This window comes from Ictidomys tridecemlineatus, chromosome X (genome assembly GCF_052094955.1).
Source record: "Ictidomys tridecemlineatus isolate mIctTri1 chromosome X, mIctTri1.hap1, whole genome shotgun sequence".
NCBI lineage: Eukaryota > Metazoa > Chordata > Mammalia > Rodentia > Sciuridae > Ictidomys > Ictidomys tridecemlineatus.
In genome coordinates this window covers 14095700-14118992 of record NC_135493.1, presented here as the reverse complement: position 1 = coordinate 14118992, position 23293 = coordinate 14095700, and the positions used below count along the sequence as shown (strand labels likewise).

At 36.5% G+C, this 23293-nt stretch overlaps 1 protein-coding gene across 4 annotated transcripts in view; it reads right to left on the bottom strand.

Moving 5' to 3' along the window:
- The window catches only part of Fgf13 (fibroblast growth factor 13), a 490746-nt gene that overhangs the window by 3700 nt on the left and 463753 nt on the right, over window positions 1-23293 (bottom strand). The window lies entirely within an intron of this gene.

Genomic DNA, 23293 nt, shown 5'->3' with positions numbered 1-23293 from the left:
AAAAAAAAATCCTCCCCCCACCCCATCCTTGCCTTATAGTACATTTACAAGCAAATCAATATAGAAGCAAGGAATTTACAGTAATTCTACAAGCAGACATGAGAGAGCAACCCAGGAGACTCTGAACCCTGGAATGTGATTTTCTGTCACGTACTTGGCCATGTTTTCTTTGGACTGGGCCATACAAAGCCACAAGAACTTATTGGGTAGAAAAAAAAAAAGACCAAAAAATAGCCTCTTTTTTAGTGTATGTGTACCCATGTATACATGCATGCACACAATAAATAGCCATTACAAATGACCATTTCTAAGTTGAATAATTGAAAAGCAGATTTTAATCTGTAAGTAATTCAGAGAGTAGCAAAGTGTTCACTGAGAATGGAAGATAATGAGGAAAATGCCAACTGAGCTACCTGTGATACACATACCAATGGAGTGCTATCAGATTTTTGCTAATATTTTATATGATATCAGGAATAACTGTTGATAATACCCCCAAATTTTTTAAACATTGGATTGTAAGCCTCTATCTTTTTTCTAAACATTGCCTCTATAGTCCTTCTTTTTTCATTTTCATATTAGGTATCATTTTTAAAAAATATTTTTTAGTTGTTGATGGACCTTTATTTTATTCACTTATTTCTATGTGGTGCTGAGAATCGAACCCAGTGCCTCACACTTACTAGGCAAGTGTTTTACCACTGAGCCACAGCCCCAGCCCTAGCCCCATATCATTTTAAGCAATTGTACACTAGTTGAGCAACTACATCTGAAGTACACTTAAGTCACTTCAGCAAAGAGGGGCACATTCCTCAGCTTTTCTCTAAAAGTTAAGTACCAAAGCAATTTTCTTTCCTCTTTTTTTCCTTGGAATTCACAAACCCTATTTCATTCAGTTATCAGTCTTATTCTCCCCCACTGGGCCTCCAGACCACATGAATTTCAGTATCCTGAAGGGGTGGAACATTGCAGCCTAGGTACACACTTGACAGATTCTCAGAGGAGTCACACAAATTCAACCTACTCAAGAAGAAAGGTACTTCTAAGGCAGCTGTCACATGGTAGGAACTGAAGAGTTCTATATACAGGCTGTGAAAACTCTTTGTAGGATTTCTTGACATAAGGAAAGCCAAGGTATGTCTACAAAAAATCTGACTAGAAGTCTCATTTTGTCTAGTGGTGGGGCCAACTGCATAGAATACTACTGAAATTCGTTGGGAATTAAATAATTTCTAAAAAAGTTGCCATCCTTGGACAGTGTGGACTGTGCTTTCATAAAGAGTCAGAAATCATTTAAAAATAAAATTGCTGGAAAAACATATCATCAAGGTGGGAGGTACCATTTAGCCTCATGAACCATGTATAGCTGACCACAGAATGATAAGATGAGATTATAATTGTGTTCTAAGCTAGATCCTCAAAAAGAGCTATATTTTAACATCTTGTGTAATAGCAGCATTAATTCATTCATTTCATGCACATTTTCTAATAATCCATGTGTTTAGGTGGTGCTCAAAATTCATAGGTAAATAATATGTCCTGCCAGATGGCTTATTATGAATTTGCAGGAGTCAGGCACGTACCCAAATGACTTACACACAAGATATGCTGCCCTAAGAACAAAAGGGAAACATCAAATAGGTATTGTATGAGAACAGAGGAAGTCAGACTTAATTCTGACTGGGGGACCTGGGAGAACTTCACAGAGAAGGTGTCATTTCATTTGAGCCTTGAAGGATGGGTAGGAATTCAATGCAGAAGAAAAGGAACGATACTTGAAGTACTGTGTCACACTTACTCTCCCTACACTTTCCCTAAATTTCCTCTCTTAGTAATTGGAATCATCTATGTTGGTAGTTGCTTACACTAAAAGCTTTACATTCATTTACATACTCTCCAATCCATGATCCATGACTTTCACTTCCTCATTGCCACTGCTCTAGTTTATGCCTTTGTAATCTCTTTATTGGACTGTTGTAAGAATCTCCTAACTGGCCTTTCCTCTGCTGGCAGATTTGTCTTCCTAAAGCAAAGTTTCCTTCCTCAGGAAATTTTGATGATTTCACCACGCCTATAGTACAAATGACAAACAACTTGGTGTGGCATTTAAAATCCTCCACTATTCAGTCACCACCATGCCTTCCAGCGTCTTCCACCAGAGAACCATATATGTTTCTCCAGATGCTATTCATTTCCTTTATTTGGAAGGTCATTCCTCTTTTCTCTCTACTGGTTTCCTCTCATCATTCAAAGCCTTGCTCAAATACGAGTAATTTGGAATCATATATAATCTGTCCCAATCAGAGCTGAGTATATCTGTACCTGGGCTCCCATAAACTCTATCTATATGACTACATGGCTCTGAGACTTAGACATGTGCATGATTAGCTACAGATGACGGGGAACTCATCTTATTTCCAAATCTATCTTCTCCCCTCAAAAATGACAGATCCTACTGTCTAGCTCATGGCAGACCAGTTGATTATTAGACCACTCAATTACTGTTGATAGAATTTGAATTTCAGAGAGTCATATTTAAATATTAGAAATTCCAGGACTCTGATGTGTCAACCAGTAAAATGTCTGCAGGGATTTCCTTAATGCCATAGAATAAAATCAGCTGTCTGTAGAAGCAGGCTGTCATTGCACAGGCAGATCCCACATGTGTGATTTAATATCTGTTAAGAATAACATGACACCTACAATATTAGGAGGAAAACTTGGCAATTGTTACAACTATTGGAAAATGGCAAGGAAGGACTCAATGAACTGAATGCTCTGTCACATCCTGGAAATTTCTTAGTCATCCTCACTAAATTTGGACTCAAAAGCTCAGTAGAGAGAGAAAGAGAGAGAGAGAGGAAAATGAGGCCAAAAAAAGAATGTTGAAGCAACCAAAGGAGTGTTCTGTTCTCTATGTGTGACACTTGTCATTTCATCCAGTGTGGGAATGAGTAGGCAGAAGAGGTTTGATTTTATCAAATGTGGAAAATGTGAGCATCCCACCCAACACAGAAAGGTCCCCCAAAGGAGACAGGGTGCAACTGTACCTCTTTATATCTATATCCCTATAAACAATAAAAATTCAATTTGACACAAGCCAGAAAGGTCCTATTCAGGGGAGACTAAATAGACATATGCTAGGAACCAACCTACTTTGATTGATTTGGAGATGCTCACTAGCACCCTGAAAGAAAGAACCCTAGTGGTCACATATGAAGGACTGAATGAAGAAAGTAATCACTGTGTTCCAGAATTAATAGGCACTAGATAAATATGTCCTATTAGAATGAATAAGTGAGGTAAATAAAATGTCCCATATTCCATGCATAATCACTAAGAAATTACTTGGCATGGGCAAAAAGGAAAGGTGCTTTGTAACTTTTTCTACACAATTTTCTCTTAAAAGTTATTTACTGCCCTTGCATATCTGTATGGGAGAAATAACATCTTCTTAGTTCATGGAATAATTGATTTGTCTCTAATATCTTTCCTCTATATAATTGTCTCTATTCTATTTCCCTTAAACTTCAAGGTTTGCTTTTTTAGTGAATATTGAAACTTTTATCTATGGAATCTATACCAGCTAGTTATAATGATCATATTTTGAGTAAGGAATGAGGATCTACAGTTAGGGAACACATGGACCCAGGAGTAAAATATAACACTGCTATTTTGCCAATTTGCTCACACTATTAAAGGGGAACAATTTGCAACTCTGCTATGTCAATAGAACACATCAATAGAACATATTGAGAATTTTTACAGCCACAGATGTTAATGTCAGCTGCTCTTCTACGGCAGATCAGACCTCCACACAGACTATGAGATATGAGAGTTAAATGAAGAAGGCATTAGCACAATCAGTAATGTGGCCTGTGTGCAAATAACCCCAATAGTAAATGGTGTGTCAGGAACATATTCACCTGAGTATAAAGGGCTATTCTCTATTATAGTCAGAAAAAGCAATAGGGCCCTGGGTTGCCCCAGGCACTGAGAGTAAGATGTGGGGAGCACAGTTATCTTTGGCCTGCTGCAACTGGAGAAAGTCAAAAGCATGGGCTGTGAAGGTGGCTTCCCTGAAGGGAGCCAAGCAAGGGCCATGTCACTCAGCCAGAGGGTGTATAGCTACACCCTCAGCAACTATAACCCAAAACACGAGAGTCAGAATATATCTGTATATAATTTATATTATCTCAGTCCTTAAATACATCTCCAATATTAAAGGATACTCACTCAGGCTAAATACCTTCCTGATTAAAGTACGTAATTTTGTAAACATAGGCCTTAACAATAGATTTTCATTCTTTCTTCCCTTGGTCTTGTATTTTCAGCTATGACACCACTACTAGGTACCAGCATTTCATTTAAATCTCTTTCTCAGCAGGATGGGAAGCTTTGAGAATGGCTGTGTAGACTGTAAATGTTTCCTTTTAACATATTTTTCCCCAGAAGAAATATTTTTTAAATGAGCTGCCCTGATTCTCTTGGATCTAGAGAGAGCAAGAGTCTATTGAAGTGGTCCATACACAAAATGGCAACACTAAGCTCCTAGACAGTAGGGGAAAGCCTGTGATAACAGTATCACACATTAATCACTTTTCACATATGTGTATGCTATGCTAAGTGCACACATCCTGGTACAGATGAATGCTTTTCAAAACACTTTATTTAATGCACATGTAACATTTTTAAGGCAGGCACCACAGAAAATGGAAACCAAAATATTTTATAGATGTATGAGTGAGCATTAACAAACTCTGATAATGAACCTAGAAATACATGATTTCCTGTTTCCAGCAAGTTCTTCATTTTAATTATTCTACATTTCCCTTCAATGCTCCCACTTCCCTCCCTTCCCCTTCTCTCTTCCAATGGCCTTATCATCCAATTAATTTAAGAATTACTGCCTATAGCAAGGGTCACTCTTCTAATTCTGATCCATGTTCTGATGATGATTAATTTTCTATATTTAAAGTGAGCAGGTTATTTAAGCAGGTTTGACTTATGTGTGTCAATTATTCCCCAGGCTAATGAAAATCATAGGCAGATTAAAATCAGGTTTTCAACTCTGTAAAAAAATAAATAAATGGAATTTTAAAACATAGATCAGACCCATGGGGTGACAATGTAGCTACCTATATTCTCTGTATAGGCTTGTCCTCCATCAGTGATCTCAAAATCCAGGACTAATTATTATATTCAGGGCTTTCATGTTCTCTCCCAGGGTGTATTTGATGTGAATGAACTTCATTATCATTGAGTTCAAGGAATGGGAATGGATAGGTTAGGGAAGAGAGAATCAGTACTTACCCAGTACACTGTAGCTAAACTTGTTAATTCATGATAAAAGTGCATGGTTTATTCACAGATTATGAGATACTTGAGGGCAGCACATACTATGAAGCATAGCTAATAGTATAAATCCAAAAAAAGGGTAAAATATGGCATTACATTTTCCAAATGAATAGAGAAAGCTATTTTAAAGGACAGAGCTTGCCTGCCAGGGCAGAAAGAATAGGTAATAAAAGGAGGAAAGTGGCCTATAGATACATTCAATATTTTTGTTTTAAAGGAAAAGAATGGAGGGAGGGAGGGAGGAAGAGAAGAAGAAAAGAGAATAATAAAGCATTGTTTTCTAATGCTTAAGCAGCAAACAAGAATAAAGACACTCCCTCATAATCAAGACATAGGCACAAATGTATACTCTTGGTTTTTGGATATGCAAATATTTAAAGTAAATTTTACTCGTCTGCTTTTTGTAAAATGTTAAAAAAAAGTCTACCAGTCCTGCTCACCTTATTGGGTTTTTGTAAAAGGATCCAATGAAATGATATAGTGAAAGAAACTCTGAAAATTATAAAGCACCATAAACATGAAATGTAGGATTACTTCTTATAACACATGCCCAGAAAATCAGGACAAAATAAATAAAATCTCTTTTGTTTGCAATGCTCTTTTTACTATGGAATCAATTTACAAAAAAAAAAAAAAGTCTGCCTGTATACATTTTATTAACATGGAAGAATATAAATTCTGCCAAAAATTAGAGCTGCACATGAATTACACTTGGTGTTTAGTGTTCTCCAAGCTTGCTTCCCAGAAAACAGTTTTGTCTCGTTTCATTTTTCATTTCTGTCTGCAGTAGGCTGAAATGGCTGCAGTGCTTCAAGCCACAACACTAAAGAAATGAGGTGTTTAAAATGGGCTTCATGAAATATCCTGCTGCAAAATGACTTAAAAGGTACACATAGTAATTAGCAGGCATTTGAGAGTAAGTGCAAATTATAATTAACAATATGCATATGGGGCAATTTTTCCTCATTGTTACAATGGAATTTCTTAGTAGTGTTTTTTATATTCCAAGATATTTCATAGACATTTTAATTTACTTTAAGTTGAGCCCATAAAATATGCCAAAACAGTATTGCTTTATTCTCTTAGTTCTTTATGAACAAAAATAAATAAACTATTGAAGTGCCTGTCACAACCCATGGTCTGTTGAAAACAGAATTAGAGCAGAGATAGCATGATATTTTAGCCCCAGAGGGTCATTTAGACCTTTGTAATGGATAGTTTGGGATTTTTATATATTTCTGAAAAACGGGGCCATGTGTTAGATTATCCAGTCTGTCAAATTTTTAAAAGCAATTTCTTTTCATAAACACACTGAAATAAGCTAGAAAACAGAATAAACAAAAATCATACATGCTTTACAGAGCTAAAAGGGTTATTTTTGTCATGACATAAAATATATGATCCAGAAGCTGGAGTTGTGGCTCAGTGGTAGAGCACCCACCTAGCACGTGCAAGGCCCTGGGTTTGATCCTCAGCACCACATAAAAATAAATAAATAAAATAAAGATATATATAAATATCCAAAGGCCTCCAAGCCTGGTCAACAAGTGCAGTATAAAATGGAAGTAGCTTGCTGATATTTGTAACAAAAAGGGATGGCCCACATATCTTCAAGCTGTGTGATTGGCACAAGGCAAGTTAGTCTATCCATACTTTCTAGAAGAATACAGATTGTTTAGGCAATCCAATTAGGTAGCAGAAGAAATACATGATTTTACATGAAATATGTTCCAGAGACTAAAACAAACCAAACCTCAAATTAACAGAAAGAAAGAAATAATAAAGATTAGAGCAGAAATAAATGAAAGAGACTAAAAAACACAAAAGATTAATGAATTGAAGAGCTAGTTTGTTGAAACAAAACATGAAACTGATGAACCCTTAGCTATCCTAAAAGAGAAGCCTTAAATCAATAAGATCAGAAATGAATAAGAAGATATTATATTGACAACACAGAAATACAGATAATCATTAGATTTTTATGAATAATTGCATGCCAACAAGCTTAGTAACCTAGAAGAACTGGACAAATTCTGGGATGTATACACCTTATCAAGATTGAATCGTGAATAAATAGAAAACCTGAATTGACCAATAATAAGTAAGACTGAATCAGTAATAAAAAGTATCTCATCAAGGAAAAGCTCAGGACCAGATGGCTTCACTGATGAGTTCTATCACACATTTGTAGATCTAATAACAATCTTCTTAAATCATTCCAAAAAAAATTGAAGGGGAAAAATTCCTCTAAACACATTCTATGAGGCCAGCATTACCCTAATACCAGAAACAGACAACAAGGACACAACAAGAAAGAAAACTACTATCCAATATGGTTGATGGATACAGATGTAAAAATCCTCAACAAAATGCTAACAAACAGAATCCAACAATACATTAAACAGATGCTCACCATGATCAAATGAAATTCATCCCAGGGATGCAAACATGGTTCAACATATGCAAATAATAATCTTGATAAACCACAGCAACAGAATGAAGGACAAAAAACATATGATGATCTCAAAAGATGCAGAAAATTCATTTGATTAAATATAACATCTCGATTTTAAAAACCCTGAAAAAATTAAGTATAGAAGGAGCCTATGCAATAAAATAAAGGCCATATGTAATAAGCCAACAGCTAACATTATGCTGAACGGGAAAAACTAAAAGCTTTCTAAGATCTGGATCAAGACAGGATGCCCACTTTCATCACTTTTGCTCAAAAGAGAATTGGAACTCCTAGCCAAAGCAATAAGGCGAGAGAAAGAAATAAAGCTCATCCAAATTGGAAATGAAGAAACAAAACCATCACTTTTGCAGATAATACAATTCTACAGATAGAATATTCCAAAGATTCCACAAAAAATGATAGACTAATAAATGAATGCAGCAATCTTGTAAGATATAAAATCAACATACAGGAGTCAGTAGCATTACTGTTCACTAATTGTGAATTATATGAAAAAGAATTCAATGTCCCCTAAAATGATCTATACATTTATGAAAACTCTATCAAAATGCCAATGGTATTCTGAATAGAGAGCCTAGAAGTAAACACAGCCATCGATGGCCAATTTATTTTTGACAAAGGGTCTAAGAACGTACATTGAAAAAGGCCATCCTTTTCAATAAATAGTGCTGGGAAAATTGGATATTCATATAGAAGAAAGAAACTATACTCCTTTACCAGTAACAAAAATCAACTCAAATTGATTAAATAATTAAATAAAAGATCTGAACTTATGAAACCACTAGAAGAAAACATAATGGAAATGTTTAGGAGATGGGAATGGCCAAGGATTTTTTTTTATAAGACCCCAAAAGCAAAGAAAATAAAAGCAAAAATAGAAAAATGGGATTCCATCAAAATAAAGTTCTGCACAACAAAGAAAGCAATCATCATAATGAAGAAACAGCCTACAGAGTAGGAAAAATATTTGCAAACTATATATCTGACAAGGAAGTGATATCCAGAATATGTAAGGAGCTCTAAAAACTCAATAGCAAAAACCAAGTAACCAATTTCTAAATGGGCAATAGACATGAATAGCTATTTCTCAAAAGAAGACATATAAATAAATGGCCAAATGGTATATGAAAAAGGCTTGACATTATTAATCAAAAAGAAAATGCAAACCCAAACCACAATGAAATATCACCTCATTTTAGTAAGAATGGCTTCTATTGAAAAGACAAAAAACAACAAGTACATGTGAGGAGGTAGAGAAAAGGCAAATCTTGCACACTGTGTTAGCAATGTAAATTAATAGAGCCACTATGGAAAACAGTAAGGAAATTCCTCAAAAAAATAAAAATAAAAATTGATCTATCATATGACTCAGCAATCCCACTACTGGGTATGTACCCAAAGAAAATAAAATCAGCATGTCAAAGAGAGGTCTGCCCTCCCACATTGATTGCAGCAATATTCATATTAACCAGTAAATAGGAATAATCTTAGTGTCCATCAAATGATGAATGGATAAAGACAATTTGGCACATATACACAAAGAAAGACCATTTTGCCATAAACCATGAAACCCTGCCACTTGCAACAACATGGATGGAAGTGCAGATCACTACGTTAAGTGAAATAAGCCAAGCACAAAAAGAAAAGTGTCATATTATCTCACTCATGTGGAATGTTAAAAACATAGACCTCATAGAAGTTGAGAGTGGTATGGTGGCTACTAGAAGGTAATGGCTACTAGTGGAATTGTGGGTAAAGCAGAAGGCAGGGGGAGTGATGAAACATTGATCAACGGGCACTGAATTACAATGACATAGGAGAAAGAAATTCTGGTGTGGTATTTTACAGTAGGATGATTAAAGATAGGAACAAATTACACATTTCAAAAAGCTAGAAGAAAGGGTTCTTAATGTTTTCTCCATAAAATTGATGCTTGAAGAGATAGATAATGTTTAACCTGATTTAAACATTACACAATGTGTACTTGAATTGAAACATTATTTAGTACTCCACTAATATGTGTGATTTTAATATTTTATGTATACATTAAAGAAAGAACTATGTTCCAGGGAGACTGTGTAAGCATCAAGTTATTTTTTAAAAACACAGTGCAACTTACTGTTTACGAGAATTAGCAGAAAAAAGTATTTTTTTCTAAATAAAGAATACTTCTATAATGGGAATAAGTTTCTAAAACTTTCTTGCTTATTATATGTATTAGCTCTGCATATTGGCATTTTTAATGGCAGAGCTGACCTACATGATTTGGAAGGTAGATCACATATCAGAAAAATTTTCTCAAAATAATCTTTTTAGCTAGTTCCTAGAGTTAATTACCCTGGTGCTTTCTAATTTGTGGCAGTACTTTTCTCTGTAATAACTTCAGAGTGTGATCTAAATCTATCTGCAAGAAAATGAGATCTGAAGTACTTTGAGGCAGCAGAAGAACAAGCTTAGTAGGTTGTATCTTTTCAAATAGCTGATGCTGGCACCTGACTGCAAACTGAAAGCCTAGGAACTCTGGAAAATTTTTCCCAGAGATCTGACCAAGTGTCAGGCAAAGGAGAAAGCTTCTTTTCCTCCTACAGCAATTGAAAAGTTCTGGCACAACAGGTAACCAATTAAGAAATAAAATCATACCAACATAGGTACAGAGGATGCTTTGATACTTGAGGAAACTTTGAGTTTCATAATTGGATAGAGGTTATATTAAACTTGATAGGGTCTGTCTCTGTAGAAGTATATCACTTACACAAACTAGGAGTCTGCCTTTTCAAAGATTTCCAGAGGAGACTTCTCTCTTTTGTACAGGTAGAAAAGCAATGCTGAACGAGAGACTGGTAGCTCCAATGGAAATCAGTAATGCATGCTTCCACTGCAAAGTAGAAAACCTGGTATCACAGGTCAAGGGGCAAAGGCCTCATGTATACACTGAGGATGAGAAGAGTGTCACAGAGGACTATTGGACTGCTATATTGCATGATCTCTGCATATTACTTCTGAGGACAGGAATCTTTCTTATAAGGGAGTGCATTTCCATAGTCAACTGCCCCTTGAAAGGAGCTATATGAGAGGATGCTAGGCTGTCACTTTCCAGGAGTCTGAATGGAGGAAGTCAGTTGATTAATTTAAGATCCTCGATGGAATAATTTATTCTCAACTACCACTTACTGAATGCCTACTGCATGCTGGGCACTCTGGCAGACCCCTTTGTGCATATAATGATCTGATTTAATCTTGACAGCACCTCTCTGTAATCACTTCAGCAAGGATCTACATCCTTTGGTCTGAGAAAGAAATTCCCCCATCTCATAGGTAGAAAGAAAAAAAAAACCCAGAGGAAAGAAACCCTTAACAAGTCCTTTATTTATAAATTCAATTGCAAGTTCACCTTTTCACCCAGTTACCAGTAACTGTGTAGACAATAGTTTCAATGTCAACTTCTTTCTAAATGTATGATTCCAACATGAAGGTTCAGCCCTTCCTCTCATTTGTGTGCCCTGCCCCTTGAAGAGATCTGTTTGAGTCTGTACTCTACCTCTTTCCAGCTTTTTGAAACCAGGCAATTTACATTGTGCTCTGATCCTACCTCTGAAATATGGGAAGTAGTATCATATGCCTCAGAGGGAGGATTGGAGAGGGCATGGGAAGTGATTAACGTGTGTGTCAATGTTCAGTGACCACTGGATCTTTTGCCCTGACTTTCTGTTTGTGATATATGAGAATATTATAGTTTCCCTTCTACCTCTCCCCACTTTGGAACTGCTATAAAAATTAGTAGCTGTCAATGAAGATACATGAAGTAGAGGACCACTTTTCCATTTCTGTGAAGGGTTAATGTTACGGATTAATTGTACCTGTGAGAATTACTTTCACTTGCAATTCCTTTTCAAGGGTAACAATACATAAGCTTTTAATTTGGACCTAAAATATCCTAAGATTCTAAAACTAGAATTACTATAATGTGTATCAGTAAGCCCACATGATATTAAAGGGATCTCTGAGATAATCCAGTATTAATGGGCCAAATGACATTTCCATGTCTCATTTTGATTTCTATGCCACAAAAAGTACAACATTATTATCTCACTTCCTTTGTTCTAACCCACTGTTTCACTAGTTCTACTTTCATAATGTAGGCTACCAATAAAAACAATAATGAAAACCCTAATAGTACCTTATGTTTAAGCAGTGCCTGCTTTTAAAGTTTCCTGCAACTGCTTGAACATTATGTTATGGCATTCAAGTGACAGATAAGGGACAGTTTAATAATGATGATGATAACAAAGGTAATGATTATAATGAATTTTGGTAATTCTTCTTTTTCAAAAAATGTTCTCTAAAGAGCTTTTTTTAGCATCAAAGAAATGGAACCAGAGATGCTAATATGCTGGAACCTGGCATTAACAATTTTTGCTAGAGAATGAATCCAGGGCAGGGAAGCAGTTCTTTCTAGAGAAAGATAAAATCTGTTTAAGGTAGCTGGCACTGGCCCCTGAGAGGCCCTTATTCTGGGGCAACCTGCTCTCTAAGATGCTCCCCTGGCAGTAACACACTGAGCATCCAGTAGCCTTAACTGGCCCTGGATTCCAGAGGGAAGGACAAATTGTAACACAGAGCAGAAGCCAAGATACTTCTTCCTCTACCATACCAGGCAGCAGCTTTCCATTTTTATTATATAAATCTGTCCACTTAACATTCTCCTAGATCATTCCAAGAATAGTCTATTCTTCTACTGCAAAATATTTACAATTATACTTCAGCACATTTTAGGTTTTTTCTTTTCAGTGACTTTCTCTCTACCCCATAGGTTTTTAAGGACATTTGCTGAAACTAAGCTTGTGTCTTTTTGGGTGCAGATGTGGGCATCACATACAAGGAGAAATCTGCATTAATCTAGCCAGACTTAATGTGTGTAGATTTGCATGCACATGTGTGAAAGAGAGAGATGGAAACAGGGAGAAACAGAACACAGAAATAAAAATAGAGAAAGGAACAATTGTGATGACTTGGTTTTTCCAATTCTATAATTCTATGGTCTTTGAGAATGCACCCCCAAAATGTTAGTGGGGAAGATGAAAAGATAAGTTGTTTTCTCTCTGTTGGGGAAGATGTGTTTCTTATCGACAGTACTGGCTGTGCTCAGAACTGGAGTAAAATCTGAGAGGCTGCCACAGACAGGCTATGTTCTTTAGTGAAGTTAGCATGTATACAGGAACCAGAGACAGAAGTAACCCTATTTCTTCTGGGAGATATCCCAATGCACAATGCACATCCATCTCTGGGAGGAAAAAAAGGAAACTCAGGTCTCTTGAGAAACTAAGAATTGATGCACAGAAGTCCTGTAAAAGTTAATTAAGACACTTTGAAATATGAATGTCACTCTCATAAAGTGAATCACATTTTCACAAGGGACATGTAATGCTTAGCTGTGTAGTTGCCCTGAAGTAATCAAGATGATGGTTACCTATTTATGACCAAACTGCTATCACCTGGGATGCTATTTATTATTATTAGCACCTTATATTATGGTTATGTAGAAAGCACTGCAGTGAAACCTTAATTCTTAAAAACACTGCTTTATAGGATTGTGTCAAACAAGTAGATAGCTATAATTCATAACTGAGCTTCTGCAGCTTAGCTAAAATTAAATGTTTTTTTCTGTATTTCCTGAGATGCTGCAATATTTTGTGTTAATATTTTTAAAAAGCATTTGATGACATTCAATTTTGAAATAGGAAAATTATGGTTCTTTGTCAAAATATGCAATTTAAACTTTCAAATATTTGTTACTTAAGTATCACCTTGGTTGAAAACACAGCAATGAAACAATAGAATATACACTCTGAGACTATATAAAAATGATGACTACTTCACAAGCTTTGTACAACCATTACCTATTGGAATAATTTTCAGCTTTCATTTTCAACTGTGTAGACTGTTAAAGCATCTGACTAAGAGCAAAAAATGCATAAATTATCCCTCCAGGAGCACTTAAAACTTAAGGTAATTATATAGCATAGAAGTGGGGTCGAATGCAAACAAAATAACAATTCTACAATCACTCTTTAAAATGATTATTTTCCTGTTACCAGTAATCATGATCACTAAAATTCCTTCTCTTTACAACTACATTCACAGGATCAATTCTTACTTTGTTCTTTTACCATCAAGCTCATACAGCTGGCTCTGAAAATTTGCATGCTATAAAAGCTGAACTAGACAGCTAGTAGAGATGAATCCTCCAGTTATATTCATGCTGCGAACAGAACCGTAACACTCCCTTAATATATCTTATCATTGCACTTTTATACTAAACATGCATCCAAATCAAGTCCTATTTTTTACATTCCTCCTGCTCAAAATCTTTTCATGGCTCCCTGCTGCCTACAGGATAAATTGCAAACTCCCTGGCCTGGCGTTCAAGGCCCTCCACAATCTGGCACCTGCTCTCTTACAACTCCAGCATAAGATTCCTCAACTCAAGCCAGAAAGGAGAAATAAGGCCAGGGCAAAAAGTAGCAGAGATTTTTTTTCTTATGAATGGAAAAAATATCTCCAACAAACCATTTACCGTGCTTCAGAGGCTGGGATACTCACTGTGTTTACAGAGACACTCACTGGGCCACAAGGAATATATAACTAATCATTCCTATATTTCTTTCTTATGCTCTGCTTTATTATATTTTTATCCTGAAAAATGATTTGCACCTCTGGAACACCCAAACTGTCCTATATTCTGATACTCTGCACTGTGAGTTAGCAGACACTGTGCTCATATAAGGGCTGCCACCAGACATGTAATTCTTTGGGGGACACTTGCTAATAATCATCACCTCTTCTTTTCAAAGCACAAAGAGAAAAAGAGTCAAACGTCAGCATGTCAGAAACCTCCAGGCTCAGCTTTGGCTGGAATGCAAAAGCATTTAACAATTGATTATTTTTGAAGACTTTTCACAGCATCAAGGAAGAGGGTAATGAAATTGTATCTGAACAGAAGGAAGCTAAATTATTTATCTCATACTAATCTTTACCAGATGGCTGGTGATGAAAAATCTATACTGGCAAATATGCTGTATATATTACCTTAAAGATAATCAGGGGAACTAAAACTTTAAATGTTCACAATATATGTGTTATTTAGTCTTATGTCTCTCATTGATTGCATACAAAGGTTCTTTGGTTCTTCCAAGTGTACCTGACTAGTATAAAATAAATCACATCACCAATTTCTAAGCACATTGTCTATTCAGAAATCACATACATCAGCAGTTAGATTGCCTTTCTCATTTTAACCTCTCAGATGTAATAAATGTGATAGCTAGCTATGTGATGGTGCCTACTATATCCTTCAACAATCAGGAGGATGCAAACAACACTTCTTCCCCACAAGGAAGAGAAGGATGTAGCCCTTTAGGGATAATGGTCCTCAGAATTAAAACTTCCTCACTGTGCTTCATGAAGAACTGATTCAATGCTGCCTTCCAACTAAAATAAACACATTTTGTCAGTTGAAGGAAAGGTGACTACTAGGAAGGAATCACACTATACCAGATGTACATTCTTTTTGTTTCCTGCCCAAGTTATGTCTTCAGGGGCGAGGGTTGTGTGGGTTTAACATCCAATTCTTCCCTGCCCCATCCATCATAGATCCATTCTCTCTTTGCTTTGAAACTTATCAACAGGGAATGGACATGGACTTGTTCTTTAACTCTTAAATGCCAACTGTTTAGAAAAAGGAGAGAAGACAAGTGTGCAGGTTCAAATCAAACATTTTCAGATGAGCCTAGCTATGCTATACTGTTTCCTATGTAAATTAGGTAAAAGTTCTGACCCCAAAAAGGAATTGGTTTGTGTAAAGAATCACAATGCATGATTTGCCTAGAGGGTCAGAACTTCTCTGAACATCTTCGTATAATGATTTTTTTTTTTTGCAGAATGTGCAATAACACCCCTGGATGACTTATAAAGACTGACTATTCTGTATACCATTGTATGGGGAGGTTACTTGTTCAAGTCAATGAAGATTTCTTGATTGCCAAGCATGTGCACTGGTTTCTAGATTCTGGCAAGCATAGTGCTCAGCATTTGGGGAATTAGCATGTGTCTGTTCAGACAGTTGTCCAAAGTGCACTTCCCAAGGCCATACAACAGACACTTTGGTTTCACTGAAGTTATATTTTTGGCAAATGACATCTACTGAAAGAATGTTTAGGAAAGCTGAGTATTTGTTGAAAATCATAGGGAAGAGGAAGACACAAGAAAATCATAAGCCAAGGGACCAGAAAAAAAGGACAATATCAAGACTCTGAGCAAACACTAACTTTCAAGCCTCATAGCTTTGTGGGGAGCTTCACAGCCTAAGCTTAGTGGTTAGGGACTTTGTGAATTTTCTAGAATTAGAATGAAATAGAAGTAGAGAAATTAAGCAGCTGTGAAGCCATTAGAATCAGGATGTTTAACTCTGTGCAAACATCAAACTGCTTGTGTGAATCCAGTAGAAAAGCAAAGAGATGGGTGTGCAAACAGCAGTCACTGGAGGACAGACATTCACACAAAGGCAGCTTGAGAATGACTGTAGATTACTTGCTTTCTTGGCAATATTAACTCTCTATTCTTCTAAACAGACTCAATGTTTAGACACAGTTGCTTACAGTATTTTGAATAAGCAATAATAGCTTCGATTTTCCCTAAGCTTAAAGCATAGCTTAGTAGTAAATTAGGTACTTAGAAAGGTGCTTTACTTCCTTGAGGACACTGGGCCATCATTTAAGGCATAATATGCTTGCCTTGGTTTATGAAGATGCTCCTGACTCACTTCAGTGGGAGTTGTTCTTGCACTGCTGATGGTGGAGTTAAATGAATGTACTTGTTTTTTCCTTATTGCAGTATGGGTGGGACAGCCTGAGCTAATTACACTTTCTTGCCAACTCCATTGTGACCCACAGAGCAAATGTTCATGATGTTTGGTTAAAGTTTGAAGTTTATTCTGTGGCTTTGGAACAAAGCAAAGTCACTGAGATTAAGTAGAGAAGTGTTTGTGGATTACTTGACAGCATTCTCTAATTGACTATGTTAGTTGGACATTGGTACCATATTAGCCATAACTGTAGGGAAATATTAATTAGCAATATAAGTCTGATAATATCACTCCTCTACTAACACCCTCCAATAGCTTCCCATATCACTCAGTTAAAGCCAAGCTCTTGCCTTGATATATATCATTGATATGATTGCTGCCACTTCTCTACACTTGGGTATCACTTGCCCTCTTTTTTATGTTACATCAATAACGCTGGATTCCTAGGTTACCCACTGAACATGTGAAGCACATTCCTATCTCATGACCTTTGAACTTGCTGTTACCTAGGCCTGGAATATTTCTCTCCAGATAGCCACATCAACCTTTCCCTCTGATCCTTCAAATGCCTCACGAATACAGAGACTTTCCTTGACCAGCCTGTGTGAAAGAGGAACCTCATCTCTCAGACTGCACTATTCTCCTAACCCTGCTGATTTATTCCCCACAGCAAACTATATATTCATTTGTTTGCCTAATGTCTGTCTACCCCTCTAGAACATAAGCTCCATAAGTACAGGGATCATATTTTGTTCACTGCTATATTCTAGCATTTGGAACAGTGCCTGGTGCTCTGTATTCATGCCAAAAAAATTTTACTGAATGAAAAGATGGATAAGTCCTGGTGGCCTGGCAGATTGAAGGGACTAATTGTTCCAGATTATTAAGGTCTCTGCATAGTTGTTAAATAATTAGATTTATCATAAAATATTTAGGCTCCTTTTGAGGTACAGCTATCAGGGCTTTAATTTTCACTGTGGTTATGAATTGCATTATAATTATAAACCAGCATCTCTATCCAAAGCAACCAAATAAACTTTTACTAATACTCTTTTGAGCTAAACATGAAAGGCTACTCAGAAAAAAGGGAGAAAAAGATGAAAGGAAATAGCTAAATACCTTTGAAAAGTGTGCCAACAGGTAATTAATCATTGAAAAGAGCAAATTTTGATGGCTACTAAATTTCAGGGGCTTTCCTCAGTAATAGATGAAGGTGAAGTCCTCTCCTCAACATATTAGAAATGTCTATTCATTGTACAGGACAAAAGAATACATCTTTCCAAAGAAAATGCTGTAATTTTAATGATTCAATTAAGATACATTGAAGATTAAAGCATTAAAACACCAAGAGGAGCTTAGCCATGGACCTAGTGCTTAATGCTGAAGTGTTTCTCAGGGGTAGGGCTTAAAACCTGGCATTACTTGTGCTTAAACTGCTCTGTATAGACACAGAGATCTCAGGCAAATATACATAGAGTAGGATTCACAGCTCATTTCTTTTGCCATGGACCATGTCTTGTCTTCAATTTACCAAAACAATTTTTTTTTTGTAGAAAGAGGTGCATTAAGTAAGAAAGAAATGTGACAACTTACTAATTACATACCATGGGATAAAAAAGTCATTACAGGATCACAATTGTGATATTGTTTACAGAAGGGACTAATTTGAAAGAGAGCAGAGTGAAGGAGAAAGAAGAAAAAGTGATTTGGGAGTGGAGTATAGCACTTGCCTAGCATCAAGTGTGAAGCCCCGGATTTGATCTCTAGCACTATAAGGAAAATAAAAAGTTTACATTGTGAATTACATTTCACAAAAATAAAAATTTAACTTTGTTAATAGCAGGCAATGGAAAATGTTCTGTTATTCTGCTCATTGACTGGCTGTGGCTATGTAAGGTAAGTGTGCACTTCGTAGGCACTTCAGGATTCCAGGGCACTGTGCCTTGCTGATAAGTAGACTCAGAAGTAACTAGACATAACCAAATGCCTGGCATGGGTCAGCCAGGAGCAGAGGTTCAGAGCCCTGATCTAAATATAATGAAGTGACTTGGCTGAATTCCCTGCAAGACAGTCTCTTTTGGATATAAACTAATGAACTAGACACTTTTTTTCATAAGAATAAGGCAAGAAGCCCATTAGGCCCTCTAGTTCTTGTCTCAGAAACATTTATTTGAAGATACACCCATTTCAATCAACTGTCTTACTTCACTGATTTTGGGCACACTGGGAAAAGGAACAGTGGATAACAACATGCCCCTCAAACAATCCTAACTAAAGGCTAATGGCAAACAGTTCCAGACTGCTGTACTGTACACTCTTGACTTCATTTTGAGTACTATGTTAAAGCAAGTTTGTATACCGGTTAAGACAATAGGTTTTAAAGTCAGTAAATAGAAGCGCAACAGTTAGAATTGAGGACTAATTCAGTAATCTTAGGCAAGTAACATAGCTTCTGTGCCTCAGCTTCCTCATATTTAAAGTGGGAATAATACTATTTTCAGAGGGTTTTCAGCAAGATAAAATAGGTTAAGGGCTATTGTAAAGGGCCATCTGGCCTATAGCAAGGAATCAAATTTTCTAAAGCAGATTTTTATAAATCCAGGAATGAATGGCAGCAATTTAGGATGTTTACATTTGTATAAAACATAATTACTTTTTGCCTGAATAAAATATCAACATATTTTCTCTGGATATAAACCCAGAAGTGAGGTGGTGGAATCATATGTTAATCTATTTCCAGTTTCTTGAGGGATGGCTACACTGTTCTCTATAATGGTTATACTAATTTACATTCCCACCAAGACCATATGAGAGTGATTACTAGATACTACAAAGGGGAGGTGATGAATAAAGGGAGGCTGGATTTGATCAGTGCATGCTGTATGCATGTCCTGAAATATCGTGCTGAACTCCATTACTATGTATAATTAATACATGTTAATCCAAAATAAAATTTTAAAATATCAACACAGTGGTGGCTGCTAACAAAATCATATGGGCCCTACATATAAACCACAGCAGGACTATTATTAGCACCTGCAGGCAGCATCAAATCTGCTTCACAGTAGATGATTTAGACTTTGGGTTCTCAAAATGGGATGGTGGCAGGTTTTGAAATTCTGTAACTCAGTTTTTTTCCTCAGTAAAGTCTATTTTTCAATCTATGCTTAATCAGTCATTCTCAGAGCATACGTGAGGATCCTCTACCTTTAAAAATTTAAGCAATATTTCCTAAACATCTGGCTGAGAAATCCCCAGAGGAATTCTCTGGAAGTGCTTCTCCACGCCTCTGCTCTTTCTCAGCTTTTGAGGAGTGAGGTCGCTTCTTCTGTTGCCAGGCAATAAATTACAAGAGCTTATATTCTGATAGTGGCCTCCAAAAAAAATGTGTTTCATTCTAGTGCACCTCCTCCTTATCAACATCCCAGTTCCTAGGATTTTTCTTACTGTTGTTTTGTTAATATTCCCATCTAAAACACTGTTAAAATGTTGCTCAGTAACAGTAATCTGTGCCTGATAGTTTTCACTTGAGAATGGTCAGATCTTACTTTAGAAGGGATCCTGGAGTAAGCATCAATTGTAATTAGCCATTCAGTGTCTCTTTCTTTCATTTGAATGTTAAGTTCAGACAAAGCAGGGACTACATTTGGCAAGTACAGGGCAATCAGTGGATTATTGTTCAATTAATGAATGGATGCAAATATATATGTAACTATAGTAAGCTACTTGAAAATGGTAAAAGAAATAGAGATAAAAAAGAGCAAGAAACACATCTGTTCAGAATTTTACTAACTGGTAAACTAAATGAGAATCTGGGATTAGGTAGACTTGATGAACATATCCATAATAGGTGGAGAAAGTAAAAAGTAGGAGAGACGTAAGATGTGTTGACGGGGTAGGTTTGATGCATGTGGGGTTTGGTTGCATGAGAGGGAATGTGCATTTTAGAGGCTGCTACCCTAAGCAGATTTTAACCAATTAGTAATGGTACTGCATAATGATGGTGAAAGTATAATTATTTATTAACCAATCAAAGGATTTGTAATTAATGTCAAAGTGTTATTATCATCTTGCAACCAACCCACAGTTAATCTCTGGAGCACAATCACTAATAGTCAGGCTTTGCATCTATTCATAGCACTTATGTTGATTACACTAACCAACATAAGGGGGTATAACTGAACAATGTACATCATCTTTGGGGTCCACTCTCACTCTGTAGGAGTCAGTTAGACCCTGTGATAGTAGAACATGTCATTCAACACTTACTGAATACCTATCATACATATGAAAAGCTCACACAGTATGCTATGCACTAGAGATACAGTAGTGAACAAGTTATAATCATTTCCTGCCCTTTTAGAATTTATAGCCTAGTTAAAGAAACAGGAGAGATAAATGTGCAAATACTGTTTGGAAAGATGAGTCCTGAAGGAGGTGTAATCCCAATGTACTATGGAGACCTTGAGAACACAGAGCTATCTAGTCAGGAAATTTGCTGCTGTTTACTAAGAGCACACTAGGCCCAGATGCATCAGCCATTTTATCCTGAGGGCCACTAGAAAGGCTTAGTCATAAAATGGATATTTAATAACAGAAATGGCTGCTGGGTATGGTACCATATGCTTGGGATCCCAGCAACTACAGAGGTTAAGGCAGGAGGATCACAAGTTGGAGGCCAGCCAGTCTCAATTTAGTGAGACCTTCTCTCAAAATAAAAACGGATGTGTTAGATGGCACTTGGTTTCAATCCCTAATACTGCAATAATAATAAAAGATAGGGCTAATATTAACTTTATACTTACAATATGTCAGTAATGTGCATAAGTCTTTATATACACATATATGTAGGTAATAGGATGAAATATCATATGTAGATCACATAGGCATTGCCAGGAGAACAGCAGAGTTGCCTTGGGAAGTTTTCTAAGAAGGCTTTTTTCTAGGCTGTCAGCTCCTCAGAGCTGAGGTGCTGACAGCAAAAAAGAACAAGAACTGTCCTGTGGCACTCTCTTGGCTGGCAAGGAGTTCAGTGGAGCTTGTTAGAGAAGCAGTGAATGGCAAGACCTATAATAGCTATTCTGAATTGCCAGTCCCCAGAAGCACAGGACTCTAACAATAGCAAATCTTCTGGCAGATGCCAGTATGCAAGTATGATGCTTGTGGGAGGGGTGGCAAAGCAGGGGGAGGGGGGAGGCTCAACTTCCTTTTTAATCTTCTATGTAGGTACTACTGAACTATGAAAGAAATGATAGAGTCCTCTAAACCTTGGAAAATAGGCACAATGTCCAGGGAAACAGAAAAGCTTGGGAGATGCTAACTTTGAAACATCGTGAAACATCTTAACCAGGGAAATGCTATATGCAGAAAGGAACAAAGTGTCAGCTATATATACTGCTATGGCCTAATATCAATAGTCTTAAATGAAAGAATCTCTTCTATTTTTTTTTTCTTTTTTGGTACCGGGGATTGAACCCAGAAGTGCTTAATCACTGAGCCACATTCCAGCATTTTTTATATTTTATTTTGATTTAGGGTCTCACTCAGTTGCTTAGGGCCTTGCTAAGTTGGTGAGGCTGGCCATGAACCTGAGATCCTCCTGCCTCAGCCTCCCAAGTCACTGGGATTACAGACAGGCATGCACCCCCTCACCTGGCTTTCTTCTATTTAATGACTCTTAGAGAAGCTTTTTATATATGATGCTGTTTCATAGCCCACCCGTGTATACTTTTGAGCTGAATGCCCAATTCGAGGTCAAATGATTTCTAAGTATTGTTCTCCTTGAATGAAGTCTTATTCTTTTTTAATATTTATTTGTTAGTTGTAGTTGGACACAACACCCTCATTTTTTATTTATTCATTTTCATATGGTGCTGAGGATTGAACCCAAGGCCTCACCTGTGCTAGGCAAGCACTTTGCCGCTGAGCCACAACTCCAACCCCTGAAGTCTTATTCTTTAGAAAAAAAAATAGAAAACCAATTTTAGCAAAAACAAAGCTAATTGACTGTTAAATATTATGGATTGCCTATGGGCAGGACACTGTTCTACCAAATTCTTGGGAACAGATGAAAAATGTTGTTGAATCTGTATTTTCTCTAGGGTCTTGTTTACCATGAATAAGCCCCACCTACTGACTTACAGATTAGGTATCTACATGGCTGCACCTACCATTAAAATAACATTAATCACTTGAAGTTCATCAATTATCTTGTCAGAACTACAAATACAAATATAACTCTACCAACCACAGATTCCATAGCAGCATGAGAAGTTAAAGATGGTCATTTGTCTTTATCCCCAAAGAGCCAATGTTAACTTTTGTCTTAAGCTACATGGGTACACATAAACTATTTAAAAATATTTTCAAAAACTAAACCCAATGTCATGCAATGATATTGCATGTGATAATGAAACTACATTTCCACTTCCAGGCCAAGGCTATATCCTTAAGGAAAACAATTTTTTTTTTAACTGAAGACTGATTTTTAGCAAGGTTCACTCTGGCATTCCATAACAGAAATTCAGTTTATTTCCCAGCATTATGCCTGCTGGAAAAAAAAAAAACAGCCCCTAATATGATTACTTCATTGATGTCAA